Source organism: Cetorhinus maximus, chromosome 23 (genome assembly GCF_964194155.1).
Source record: "Cetorhinus maximus chromosome 23, sCetMax3.hap1.1, whole genome shotgun sequence".
Taxonomy (NCBI): domain Eukaryota; kingdom Metazoa; phylum Chordata; class Chondrichthyes; order Lamniformes; family Cetorhinidae; genus Cetorhinus; species Cetorhinus maximus.
The window spans coordinates 32,415,309-32,430,693 of NC_135901.1; positions in this window are offsets into that span (position 1 = coordinate 32,415,309).

A 15,385-nucleotide genomic window follows, 5' to 3' on the forward strand; every position below is an offset into this window, starting at 1 on the left:
GAGGTTACAGGTTGTGGTGAATATAATTTTGCTTCTGCTGTTGGCTCCAACGCATCTTGCAACTTTTGAATCTGTTCTTAATATATCCCGCTCCGCTCAGTGGTACGGCAATACAAAGCACCGGGCGTCCATCTCCCAACTGAACTTGGCCTCTATGAGTACCGCTTAATGGCTACTCCCACTGAAAGATGTCATGGAAAGCTGCACCTGAGATAGGTAGATTCGCTGGTTTTTAATCTCCCGTCACTTCTCCCTCAACCTGCCACAAGCTTAAACTGAGAGAAATGTCTTTCAGGACCTATTATCACGGACATGGTTGATGGTAACACGACAATTTTAGTAATGGGCAATGAAGCCCCCCTTTATTGTATACTCTTTGCCTTTTTCTGCCTTCATTGCATTCCCCAGGTGAATTTATATCGACTAAGTAAAGATGCATAGAAACATAGAAAATAGGAGCAGGAATAGACCATTCGGCCCTTCGAGCCTGCTCTGGCATTCATTATGTTCATTCAACTTAATAGCCTGCTCCCGTTTTCTCCCCATATCCTTTGATCCCTTTCGCCCTAAGAGCTATATCTAACTCCTTCTTGAAAACATACAATATTTTGGCCTCAACTCCTTCCTGTGGTAGCGAATTCCACAGGCTCACCACTCTCTGGGTGAAGAAATTTATCTTCTTCTCTGTCCTAAATGGTCTATCCCGTATCCTCAGACTGTGACGCCTGGCTCTGGACTCCCCCACCATCGGGAACATCCTTCCTGCATCTACCCTGTCTAGTTTGGGTTCAATTACTTTGCCTAATGTTAATGTTGATATATGAGCTGTGGTGGTGGGCGATGGTTGATAGCACGTAGCGGGAAATTTCCATTCACATGTTTGATCTAAATCCATTAGCTGGCTTGTGTGCACCGCCTAAATCGAGGGCTTTTAAGGTCACTCATCCCTGACTATATGCCACTGTATTCACATATTTCCCAGGTTTGTCCAACTGGTGGGCAGGGTATATCCACGGATTCCGACAAAGGAGTTTGGGACCTCAGCTGATAGCAGGACTCTCGGAGTATGACTGTGTCAGGCTGTTGCTGATCTAGTTTGTGAAGCAGCTCTCCAAATTGTGGCGTCAGCCTCCAGATATGATTGAGGGTGGATTTGCAGGGTCCACTGGTCTGGATGTGTTGTTGTTATCTCCGAAATCTGTGTTCAGTTCTTAGCCTCATTGCCTACCTGTATAAATTATTTTGTTCCTGTCCAGCTGTTTGATACAATTGATTGGCTTTCACGGTTACAGCAGTGACCAGTTAAGTTCCAACCAAGTCCGTGTGGGATTGGAGTCACATAAAGGGCAGTTCAGGTAAGAGGAAAATACTTTCTTCTTTAACTGGCACAACCTTTGCTTTAGATATTGCGATACATGCATCTTATTGTACAAAAAGTGAACATCAAACAGCCATCATTAACTTGTTTGTTCAAATGACTTTAACTAATGTAAATGATGATGTCACCTTAACATGTTTGTTCAGTGACTGTAACTGACTTTTCTGGGAATGTTACCTAATTGTGTCTCTTGGTATTTAACATCGAGTGTAATAAAGGAGCCCTGAAATACCAAGCAGAGCACTCGTGGTATTTCGAACTGTCATTGCTGCTTCTCATAGAAAATGCACGCACCACCAAGAGGCCTGGTATATGCCATTTACTACACCGCCCTTGCATCCATCGCTGTTCCAGGTAAGGTATTGCAGCAAGCTGGTAATTGTTTGACTGAATTGTAGTTTTTATTTCAGTCCGGAAGCTCTGTCTAGACTGCATCCAGCTCTGAGTTTCGCACTTCAGAAATACACTACCGACCTAGGACAGGATGATTTACCAGAATGATCCCTGGATGAGAGGGTTTTATTATCAGGAAACGAACGTGATATGCACCCCCGAATATAAAAGTTTAAGAGATGTATGCAATGATTGGGGGCTAAAAGAGTTGGCTAGTCGAGTTGGCTGGACAGGAGAGTCTGGTGCAACCTATCGCCAACACCGTCCACTCAAACCCCGTAACAGCTGGAGAAGTTTTGGCGCTTTCCTCCTGGTCTTGTCCCCTAGTGATAAGATGGGAAACGCCATGGTTACAAACAATCGGACAGTGAGGGTAATACATGACGTGAGAGAAGAGACAATTAAAAGAAATAATCAGGGAGATAAAGGATTTTTTTTTCTGATGCTGGATAATCCCAGGAGTCGGCGTCATTACCTTAAAATTAGAATATGCTGACCAGGCGTGACGGCAGCAGATGCTTTTTCACAAGAAAGCTGTTGTATATCTGGCCTCTTCCCCAAATGAAAAGGATGTTGAAGCTGGAGGCTCAATTGACAATGCTACAACTCAGGTTGATAGATCTTTGTTAGGCAAGTGCAGCAAAGGGATAAGAGACATCTTGTGATACTGCCGGAGCGTCACTACCTCGGGACTAGATGCTCCGGTTTCTAGTCCCACTTCAGGACCGGATGACCACAGAAAGTGCCTTCATCACAGGGTCAAACAGGTTGATTTGCAACCTATGACTCGTTCCAATAATGGCTGGCAGGCAGAGCTGGGGGGGCATCCTGCAGGAGGGAATAGAAAATGACTGCAGCCCTTTTCCAAGCGTAACCATGGACCAGTCTAATCCGAGTTCATCGTCGTCAGCGCTCTCTTCGGGCATGCTATGAGAAGGAGGGGCCAGGGATATGGGAATAGGTGTGCGAATGGAGTTAAAATATACATCACCCTTTATCTAATTCAATAGTCAAACGGTCTCGAAGGGTTGAAAGCCCTACTACGTTTCATTTATATGTAACCTATTCATCGACTGTGCACATGTAGTGAACTCCAACAGATAATATGCTGTGTAAAACGCGGAAACAATTTGACTTTTCAAATACAAACCCAGCATTCAACTGAAAGAATTTCCAATAATTGGAAGGAGGATGATGATGTGGAGCTCGGCCTATTGACGCTCACAGAATTGCACAGACCCCCATGGGAAAACACGGGGACATTAATTAATGGACATGCCTGTTCGAATAACATGGAAACAAAGGGGATAATTGTACACGTTCGTGTAGGAATGATATGGAAATGCTAGTTTCCTTCCATTAACAATTACTGAACTGGACCTAATGAATAGTCATTGAGACCCTTGGGTTCAGAAATACTTTGATATTGTGTATTCTTCCCAAATGATTTAAACATCAACTGTTTTGTTTAAGTAAATAATAGTGAACAATTACTGACTTAATACGTTAAGTGATGAAATCGTATTCGTTATGAAGAATGAATTTATTGAAGGTAACTGACAGCTCAAAGTCTCATTGATCGTTCACAACAATGATGCATGTGTGTCGCAATCATTAATATCCATTTCCCAGGAACATCCATTCCAATCTCCCGAATGCCTCCGTTCTTTTCAACCTCTCGCTTCCCTTCCAAACCCGCTGCTCCGGTTTTTTTCTACTTTTCCCGCTGAAGCTTCCACTCACCCTGAGCACTCCTCCTGATGTTTGCACCCTTCACGGTCCTTGACATTTCCAATTCTAACTCGTCCAAACTCGTCCGCGGCCTCAAACATCCATTTTGGCCCTTGGATTCCTCCTTTAGATTCAAGGGCAATTCATTATTTTTTTTGCGAACACCTGACTGGATCTCCATTTGCCATTGTCGCGGTCACTGTGGACATTCTTCGAATATCCATTCAATTTGGTGCATTTATATAAAGTTGCTTAATTTTAGCTCAGTAGGGCCCTTAGTCCCTGAGTTATCGGCTGGAATGCACTGTCGAAGACGATGGTCCATAATGTAGTCTGACATTAGGGATTGTTAAGGGGGCACTGTTTTGCTGAAACTGTAGTTTGTTATGGAACGATGTTCTGCTTAGAGAGAAGTTAATTGAGCAAGGGACCTCCTTATTCTTTGTACATCAACTGTTTCATAGCCAATTTCGTCAGTTCTAGACCAACTGGTTAGTTGTCACATTGTAGTTTGTTGGGCTATGTCTATAAACAAAATCTCCCTGCTGCATACGGCAATGGAAAGCTCTTATTTTCCATTGGAATAACCGTCAGCGGTCAGATCAATACAAGGCTCCTACAACTTTCTTTCCATCGTTGCAATATTAACTTTAAATTTGTTTTCACTTGCATTCCGTTTGATACTTTGTTGATTTTGTCATTTAATTCATTACCTTAAATCTGAATATATTGCTTATTGGTCCATTTAATTCTTCATTATGACATTGATTCTTTTGCGTATTTGACATTTCAATTTATTTCAATGCAGCTTGTTTCCCGATTATTTTGAAAATGTCTCTGCTCCCCCAAGATCTCACCCTATATCAGCCCCCGCCACTTCAATAATCACAGCCCAAAGCATTATGCATATTTCTGATAAAGCTATTGTTCATGCTGGGATGCATTCCGTGACTCCTTCCTCTTTCTCTGTTTATCCCTCTCCCTTGCAGTTAACCTCGTGGCGATTGTGATCCTATCCCGAGGAAGGTGTGGTCTCTCCAGATGTATCACTCAGTATCTGGTATCCATGGCAGTGACGGATCTCCTCGTGATCATCACAGCCGTGATAATGAACCGGATTCCTGGTATTTATTTTCCAGATTGTTTTGTATTCATTACTCCCGTGTGCAGCCTCAACATTGCATTAATTCATGCGTCCAGAGACAGCTCCGTCTGGTTAACGGTCGCTTTCACTTTTGACCGTTTTGTGGCCATTTGCTGCCAGAATCTGAAAGCAAAATATTGCACCGAGAAAACTGCAGCAGTTATCATCTCTATTGTTTGTGCGCTTGGATGTTTCAAAAGTGTTCCCTGGTATTTTATACACGAGCCCATCTATGTTATCGATAATGTCCCCTGGTATTGCAGACAGAAGAAAACCCGCTATACTTCAAACCTGTGGACAGTGTTCGATTGGTCTGACCGTATTTTAACCCCTTGCCTCTCGTTCTTCCTGATTTTTTTCTTCAATGCTCTGACTGTCAGGCACATTCTAGCGACCAGTAAGACCCGGAAGAGACTCCGAGCCCAGAGGAGTGCAGAGAAGCAGAGTGACCCAGAGCTGGAGAGCCGGAGAAAGTCCATTGTTTTACTCTTTGCCATCTCCGGAAGTTTCATTCTGTTGTGGATAACGTATGTTGTGCAGTTCTTCTATGACCGATTTACAAGTGATTATAAAATCAAAAGCTTCACTGACCCCAAATTTATTCTCCAAGAAAGTGCAAATATGCTTCAGCTACTCAGTTGCTGCACAAACACGTTTATTTATGCAGTGACTCAGAGTAAATTCAGGGAGCAGTTAAAAGAAATAGTGCGATATCCGCTGAATTTATTAGGTAAATGAGTGAAATAGTAATAACATTATTATTATCAATAATATTATAAATAATGGCCATTGGATTGAATGGATTGGCGGTATTGATTTTTCCACCTGCTTTGAATTACACCAGATGATCTTAAAGCTCCATTTCCTGACACGTGGCTTTCCTGCACTCGTGACACTAGGTTCCCAATTGACTGACTGCTGGTTTTCCTGTGCCAAAAAGGAAATTATCCCAATTTACTGGTGGGTGACTTTCCTACAGTGACACTGCTCTACCATAGAGAAGGGAATATCCCAACTGACCAACAGCTGACCTCTCCAGACCAAAAATACCGACGCCCCAAATTGCTCACTGGTGACTTTCCTCCCCTATTGGCAGAAACATCCCCATTCGCTGCCGGGTAATGTTCCTTACCAGAGTGTCACAAACGTCCGCACCTACAGCAAACTGTACTTCCTGTATCGTTGATGGATTTTTTTTCACAATTTGCTCATCGTTAAGCATCAATTTCCCTATCACTTGACAAGGGTTTTGCAGCTGTTGGGCCTTGAATTTCAGCGCGAAGGACGGGAATCTTCAAAAAGGCGTGATCTTACGATAAAAGCAAAACACTGCGGATGCTGGAAATCTGTAACAGAGACAGAAAATGCTGGAAATATCTCAGCAGGCCTGGCAACCTCTGTGGAGAGAGAAACAGAGTTGACCTTAATGTCTGTCCCAGAATGACGCAAGTCTTGTCCCGCGACAATGGAACCTTCCTGCTCCAGTGACAGCAGGAATCCCAATCTTGCTGTTAATTTACTGTTTGATATAGAGCGGTCGCCGTTTGTTAAATCTGGAATAAACTTGAAAAATCACTGATTTGCTGATTTAGTACTGTTCGTTTTCTATGCAACATAAATACTTGGATATCTCTGTGCAGCACAATCGCGCATCGTGCCTCAGGCTGGAATGGGTTTGGGAATTCCCCAATGCGATCGGGAGAGTGATTGGGGAGGTGGGAATGCACTAGGATAGCCGCAGGCCTGTGGAGGAAAAGTGGGATAGAGGGATACCTCTATGAATGATACAGGTTGATGGGCTTGGAGGGGGAGCTGTGTAGTCTGAATTAGTCTGGTTTGTGGAAGGAAAGTTATGGGAAAAGTGAGAGGAAGTGTGACTAGTTTCGAATTCTCACCGGGAGCAAGTGCAATAATGAGATTAGTTTAGGGTTGATACAGGGACAGGGCTCTTGACAGAGAGCGGGATAGCCAAACCATTTTCGCGTTTTAAGCACAGTGTAATACAATAATTCAACTGGGATTAGTCCAGTGCTATAGGGAAAGAGCGGGGGCGGTGAGATCAATTTGGGGACGAGAACATTGCAGTCAGATTACAAATCTGCTAGAACACAAGAGATAGGAACAGGAGCAGGTGTCATGGCCCGTCGAGCCTGCTCCACTATTCAATATTATCAGGGCTGAGTTGGGTATAAATTCCACTTTCCCGGCCGCTCCCCATGCCACTTGATTCTTTAAGGGGCAGAAACATATGGGCGGAAATTCACGGCCCCGTCATGGCGAGGTTGTGGCTGCAAATTGAGGCGAGCCGTTCAAAAGCCAAATAGCTGTCCGCTTAAGTGGAATCCCGCCAGCATTAAATTCCGCCCTGGCTGGCCAAATAGCTGCCAGCCAGAGGGAAAAGTGCGCTAATATGCTCAGCGCTGCCGGGGTTGGAGGTGGGGAGAGGGCAGGCGCTGACATGACTGAGGGTGCGGGTGAGAGATCAGAGAGCTCGTTTGTCCGACGTCATCTCGGGCTATTTCAGGTCCATTCGGGTCCGGCGCCCGCCCGACCACCCACCAGACACAGCATTCTGACCCATGGCTTGGGTTTTACAGCCCCTCCCGCCCGGCGGGATTTATGGTCCAAGCTGAATGGAGATTCAAATGGCCGGTCGCATCTGCTGGTGGGAGACACACTGCAGCAGGGCAGTCAAAGCCTGGCCTATGGGCTGTAAGTTCTGATGGATCGGCAAATGAGTTGCAATGCCACCCTGGTCGTAATTATTCACCGTTCAATCTAGCCTCTCCTACATCGCCAAAACTTCTGATTCAGGCTGGGCAAGTTCACTCCAGCGTAGCGGGTTCCCGTGGATGACAGACGAAGGCAGCTCAGTAGAAGGTAAGAAAGCCATGCCTACTTTTCTGCGGAACTAGCTGCCCTAAAGCAGGCAGGCTTCAAGGTCCAACCACCATGATAAGCCAGAGAGAAGGTAAGCGCATTAGTCGAAGTATAGGATTTGGGGCGGGGAGTAGAGGTCAGGTGGGGCCTGGAGTGGTGAGGTGGTGGTGGCGGGGTATCGAATAGTTTTGTTTCGGGCCTGGAGGGATAGGTGACCCCGTCGGGTGAGGCCTCTGTTCGTGTCAGGTCTGGCTTGTCGGTGGGGGGTGGGGGGGGTGCCGTCTTGGAAATGTGTTGCTTCGGTTAGGGTCTGGAGGAGTTGGGTATGTTCAAGCCTCAGTGCGGATGTGACAGGTCGGTGGGGGCTGTGTCTGAGTGATCCAGTCGTGTTGGATCGGGCTTGAGGTGGTGTGTCGGTTGGGACCATGCAGCGGTGGTCGTCTGGGTTGGGTCGGGCACGGGTAGGGTCGTATTGGGCCGGTCGGGCCTTGATGTGTGGAGTTTGGTCGGGCCAGGTGCGGAGGGGGGGCAGGACGGGTCTTTGAATTGGGTAATGCTCGGCTTGTGTGTGATCGGGTTGGGGCAGCCCTACAGAGGTCAGTTCGAGTCTGGCGTTTGGGGCACGGGTCACGACGGTTCCAACCTGGAGGGGGTTTCGGGCTGGGTTAGTCCTGGGAGTGGGGCGGGGTAAGCTCAGGCCCGGGGGTGGGTCGGCTCGTGGCTCCTGGGCAGCTTTGGGAAATGTCTGCAGGGTGTCTCGACGGGTTGAGTGGGGGGAGGGTAGACGGGGAATATTTGCGGTGGTATGTGGGATTCCCGGTATGTCCTATGTGGGTGTGGTTAGTGGATGGAGGTAATCACTTGGGAGCTCAGGAGGTGTGTGGTGAGTCCTGTGTGAGGTCTGGGGAAGTAAATTCCATAGTTACCCAGAAGGGGGAGGTGGTTGTAACTCTTCTAACATTTCCTGGGCAATTATTGGGAATAATCCGACGAATTTTGTGATTTAAATCGATCTTCTCTATCGTTCACAGTCCAGGTCAATTGCCCGAAGGAATTTTGCTGTTGGATCCTTTCCTGAGAAATATGAGGCGCCACGGAGGAAAGGGGTGGCGCGATTGGGGCGGTGAGGGTGTGGGATTTGCTCAGCGCATCTTTTGGGAATGCCCCAGATGCACTGCCCTGGAGATCGGAATATCCGACCATACGTCCCTTCCTGTCCCACTCTGCTTACCTTTTCCCTGCATTACCAGGCAGTTCTGCTGCCTCAATTTACTTTCTTTGGATTTCCATATCTCCCTGCCCCCGAATCTTTCCCCTGTTGCTTTAATGCCCTAACCAAAACCCTAGTTATACGATTCTCCAGGATGCCTGCTCGGTTTAAGTGGATCCCATCGCAATGGAACAGCTCTCTGTTTCCCTCCCGAACACTGGTGCCAGTGGCCTATCAATCAAAAACCCCACTTCCCTCACGCTCTTTGAGACACGTGTTTAATTCTCGAATTTGCTTGACTCTATTCCAATTGGCACGTAGACCAATTATCAACTCAGAACTGATTAGCAGTGATGTTCTGAATTTTACCTTTGAGCTTAACTCTTCAAACTCTCTCACGAGAACATAGTTCCTACTTATACATTTACTGATGGTATGACACAATGGGAATTGTATTAGATTCAACGATCGATCTAAAATTAACTCGCTTTTGGCATTCTCAGATCATGAGAGGTGCAACATGAATGTACGTTATTTGTTATTTCTTTGTAAATTAGTCAGCACAGATGACAATGGGCCAACTGACTACCTTCTGGAATATTCCGTGATCCCATGGTGCATTGATCTGAAATTAGCTACACAGTGTTTAGATAGTAAAGTCTTGCGCGTGTAAGTATTAGATTATCGATAGCAGAGCCTTTCTTTGCCAATCGAATCGGTAGCTTAAAGTAATTCGTAATAACTCACCTTATGGTCATCATCAGCCTCGATCCTCCGAAATGTGTTAGCTTTGTGTAAATATTTTCACGCAATCCTGCATTTTGCCTCAGATGAGCGTAGAACAGGAGCTGAATATTTTTAAGAGAACAATATATTTAATTTCTATAACCGCTTTCACGGCCTAAGGACTCCCCGGATCGTTTTGTAGCCCATGCAATACATATTCAAATGCAGTCCCTGTTACAATGTTAGAAATGCGGTCGGCAATTCTCACACAGCGATCTCCCACAGATATGTGACACTAACCAGATAATCTGTTCCAGCAACATTGGACCAAGGCACGTGCGGGTTTATAATGATAAATGATTTGCAGTGGCAAATCGCTGTTCTTGTTTAATTCTAACTCTACAGTTCTCCAGGTGCCTCGCGTGGTGTTGCAAAGAATTGGCGTTTTATTCTGCATCAAACCTATCTGAACCCTTTGTAGAAAATGCCTATGTTTCACTCATCGTTCAAACAATAATTATTGATTCAGTCCCCTACACTGAGACTTTGCACCCCAATCTGTAAGTGCCATCAGCAATCGAACTTGGTTATGGGTAAATTCGGCAGAATTTTCTCCAACACATCCTTGAAGGGAAGTCTTTTTGAAGTAATGTTGAGTAGAGACGGGTGCAGACACCGAGAGCCATCCGGTACGAAGGCCAGCATGAGGGTGGAATTGGTCCTGTATTGCAACTCAAATGAATGATTGAACCGCCAATTTTAAACCCGCCAAACTTCCCTTCCCAAAACCCCCATTGGCCAGTGAATAAAAGAAAGGACCCGTGTTCTAATTGGCTACTCCAGCACTGGTCACTGGCGCGGTGAGCCGTTTAGAGACGTACCATTTTGGAAACTTACCTTCAATTTAATGAATGTGAAGCAGGTTTTAAATTCATTAACAGAGCAAAACCTAACTCCCGCCCCTTTGTAATAACCGTTGGCATGCCATTTCTTTCCTAATTGTTTGTCATACTAGCACGTTGGGTTCCTGTGTCTGTGTACATGGGCACGCAGGTCTCTACGAATACCAACACCACTCAGCCTTTCACCTTTGAAAAAAAAAAGCAATTCTCTTCCAGTCTTCCTGAGAAAGCCGGTCTACATCGCATTTCCCTCCCATTATATTCCATCTATCAATTCCCTGTGGACGTGGCACCTACCGAAGATAATGGCCGCGTCCTCCACTGTTTTTCACTTCAGTCCTGAAATGATTTGCATGGCCACACAAAGTGTCCGAACAGAAGTGGCAAAGAGCAGTGTTTGGTCGATAACCAAACAGGCAATTATTGAACTCCACGTGGAACTCTTTGAAGATGACTGTTCAGGGGAAGTGGCGGCTTAATGATGCAGTTCGTGGGCTGGTAATCCACCGTGATTTTCTGAATGACTGAGGTTCGAATACCCCCACGGCCAGTAGCGAAATTTTGAAGTTTGATGATGACTTTACAACCAAGCCGATTTTGTGTACTCATCTGGGTCACCAAATGAAATATGCCGTCCTTACTTACATGTGGCTTCAGACCCACAGCAATGTAGTTCTATCTAAAATGTCCAGTTAAGCCCAGCCATTCCATGAACAAACAAAAAAGACAGAAGTGTACGAGTTTGGCCGTTTCCCTGAATGAAGTTGTTTTTGCTTTTGTGGAATTCATTTTTTTGTTACCATCGAGTTTGTGAACCGTTCTCGGATAGTAGCCACTGTGGAAAAGATAAGGGCTTATTCTCCAGTACTCGTTTGTCATACATCGCCTCTCCCGTGCCAACCACAGACCCTCTCCGGTATCGCCCACAGAAAACACTCGGCTACTCCCTATTCTTATGTTCTATGAATTCTATGTGCTAAATAAAGGAACGTATCCTGTAAGCCTTCTCAACCAGGTTATCTACTTGTCCTGCTATATTCAGGGATCTGTGGACATGCGCACCAAGATCCCTATGTTCCTCTATTCTTTTCAATATCCAGCCATTTATTGTCTACTCCCTTGCCCCGTTTACCCTCCCCAAAATGAATTGGTTCATGATTCCCAGAACTGAATTCCATGAGGAATTTGCTACTCAGCTCATCAGCCCATTGATATAATCTGAAGTCTGCAAGCATCCACACTCTCAACCACAAGAACGATCTTATATCATTTGGACACATTTTAACCATGACCCCGGAACCTACGTTGAAGACATTAATACGTCCTAGTAAAAGCTAGAGACAGAGCACTGAGCCACGTAGAAGCCCAGACGACTGAACAAATATTAAAGATGGATAACTTAGAGTACAGCAGGAAAACTAACAAAACATAATTAAAAAAGAAGAGTCAGGGGAATCTTCTACAAATAAATTTAAAAGAAAATTGTTTTGTGCAGAGAGGATGAGGCAAAGGAATTGATAATTGTAAAGAAAAGGATAGCAGAGACTTTTAATAAGTATTTTGTATACGAGTTCACAATAGGAGGCACCAAAAGAATACTTAAGAGCACAAAGGGCAAAGGAAAGAGCGGAAAGTAAAACTATCACGATCATGAGAGAGAAAGTTAATTGGAAAATTAATGGAGTTAAGGTCTAACCAGTCCCCTAGTTTTGACCTGCTCGGGTGTTAAAGGAAGTGACTGCAGGGATAGTGGTCGCATTGGTCGTAACCTTGCAAAATTCCTTAGATTCTCGAAATTTCCCAGCGGATTGAAAAGCCATATGTGTAACACCACTATGCAAGAAAGGAGGCAGGCAACAAAAAAAACAGGAAACCATAAGCTAGTTAGGCTAGCGTATGTCATTCGGAAAATGTTTGAATCTATTATCACGAAGGCAATAGCATGACATCAAAAAAACCATAAAGCAATAAGAATCAACATGGTTGTGTGAAAGGAAACTGGAGATATTTACTTGAGATGTCCCAGGATATACCAAGCTGAATGTATAAAGGACGCGGGGGAGGGGTGGGTGCAGGAGATGTGATGCGTTTCAATTTCCAAAGTGTAGTTAATAAGATAACACATAGAAAGGGTCCTGAAAAAGACAAGAGCACGTGGTTTTGGCGAGCGGCGGTTTGGTTGTGTGTATGTATGTGTGGGCGGGGGTGGTGGGGGGCGGGGGCCTTGGAGGTCTTTCTTCAGGGGTTGGTGTTGTTACATTAACATGGTTAGAGGGTTGCTTAACCACCAGGAGACGAAGCCTCAGTGTCAAATTGCTCTTTTCAAGTTGAAAGACTGCAACTAGTGGAGGGTCACATGGATCATGGCTGAGTTCTTAGCTGTTCATGATCTCCATTATTGTCGTGAATGAAGGGAGTGGCCGTGTTGCAGTCAAATCCGCTGAAGACACAAAGATAAGTAAGGCATCAATTTGTGAGGAAATAAAGGTCCGAGAAAGAGATGGATAGGGCAAGTGAATGGGCAAAAAGAATTGGCAGATGGAGTGAAATGTGAGAAAATGTAAGGTTATCCAATTTGGCAGTAGGAATAGAAAAGCAGAATATTATTTAAATGGGTAGAGATTTGAAAAATGCTGCATTACACGGGGACTTGGGTGCCCTTGTATATGAATAATCAAAAGTGTTATTATGCAGGTACAATGAGGACTTGAGAAGGCAAATTGAATGTTGGCCTTTACTGATGGAGGGCTGGAGTGCAAAAGTAGGAAACCTTTTGCAGCTACACAGGGAAATGTTGACCCCGTACCTATAGCACCGTGTACAGATTTGGTCTCTTTAACCAAGTTGGGGGAGGGTGGGGTGGGGGGGGGGGGTGGGATCCACCTGCATTAGAAACAGTTCAGAGAAAGTTCAGGGGGCGGATTCCTGGGGTGAAAGTTGGGCTTCAGCGGATGAGCCAATTCTGTAACAATCTCTGCTTTCTTGGTACGTGATTTCAAGTGGGCAACCAGATCTTCTGCTGCAGCCATAATTATGCTAAATTTTCCAAGATACCAATAAATATGTCCTTTACCCCCAGAAAATTTCTGAGCATTAACAATCGCCATATTGACGTCGCACTAAGGCAGCAAGAGAAAGTGTGAAATCATGGGCCTGGCTTTTCAGGATGGCCGGGTTTCGCCAGAAATTTCTGCGGGGTACACGTCGAGTCCAGCAGCCCCGATGCCACGTTACGCTCCAACGAGCGTTGATTGGCATCAGGCTGCGCTTCCGCCCCTCACTTGGAAGGAAGTCCCACCTTGCAGAGCGGCCGTCCAATCTGATTGCCTGCAGTACTCCAGTCGCTCCAAGCAAAGCGTTTCAGTGGTCAGATGAGGTACTGCAGGGAGCTGCCAAATACTTCGTCGGAGCAATCAGAAGGCAGGGAAGTGGGGTCCCAGGGCGGGGTGGGTACGGAACGTCTGGGAGTTCGCGAAGTGGACGATCGGGGTCTCCGCGGACAAAGTTGGGGGGGTGGGGGCGGTTGCTGGTGGTTGGTGAGGGGGCGAGGCGGGAGGCCCGGAAGTCATCGTGCCTTAAGCGGAGGGCGCACCCAGTCAGAAGGGGGCTTCAGATGGGGCGCAACCCACCCCCCATCTCAGGTCCCCATTTACTTAACAAGCGTAAACAGCCATTCAGTTACCAAGGTGGGAAACCAGCCACCAGGATACCAAAGCACAACTTTTAGACTTAACACTTCAGAAAACAAACCAACAGGAAATGTTTAAATTCCTCATTCAAAGACAGTGTGTTTATCAATGTCAAGGTTGCACCCCCTGTGAGTACCTATTACTCATTGTTGAACTGACGGATCAGGGTTACCAGCCGCATATGGATGCGTCATTAACTCCATGCCGTGGCTATCTCACTTATTTGAAAACGATAAGGTTACAGCAGAATGAACCTGTAGCAATAAATGAAAAGTACAATTTTCATTTTACACAGTTTACAAATTCTTAATAAACCCGAGAGTCCAGACACAGGCGTGGACTTTGCAGTAGCTTTCTATTCGAGCCACTCACAAACCATTTACCGAAAAATGCCAACTCGAGATTTCCCAGAGTAGGTGCAATTGCAAATTGTCAATCCATGTTCCTCCAGGGGCTTGTTCTTTGTTTTTGTGGTAGCAAGTATTAGGAAGAATGTGTAACTTTTAATTTTAATTTATATTTGCATTTGTGTGCTAAGTAAGATGGAACATGGTTCTAGTTTCATTTATAGTTTTTTTTGTGTGAGCTCTGTGCCGGGAAGCCTGGGACCCCTCTTTGGATACATGCATTTTTAACGATGTTTTACAACCCTTGAAGTGAAAACATGGATTAAAAAGGGGTTAGTAGATTAGTGAATTTAGGAAAGAAAGGGAAACAGGAAGTAGAAACAACTGTGCTGTTGCCTAGCGACAAGGATCCAGTGGCACACAGAGAGACAAAGATGGAAGTGCCGTTCTGTGAGTATGTGTGTTGGAGTGAGCTGGCGCAGAGGTTCCAAGCTCTCAAGTAAGAAACCCTGCAAGGCTGCTGGGGAACTGGGTTCAGGGAACTCATGGGCTGAATTCTGCCCTTGTTGGGCGGGCTGGGCGGCCGTCACCCGTGATGGTGCCGGACTGTGAGGCAGTCCAACGAAGGCCAGCCCAGCGTGAAATGCATGCTGCAGTGCTCAGCGCTGCCTGTGCAGGTGGGCGGGTAGTTAGGGGTGGGAGATGGTGTGTGGGGAGGGGGCGTGTGGGTGGGAGGAGGGCGAGCGGGGAACATGCGCATGTGGGCGATTGCACAGAGCATCCTCAGCGAGTTCTAAAAAACAAAAATAAATGATTTTTAAATGTTAAGAAACATGAACCCTCACGTGACTGTCACATGAGCAGGGACTTGTTATGAATGAGATGTAATTTATTTTATTTTTATTTGCTGTTGGAAAGCTCACCCCGCCCGTGGATGAGGCTTCCTAATGAGCGCAAAGGCCGCTTGGCGAAAATATTAAGTTAA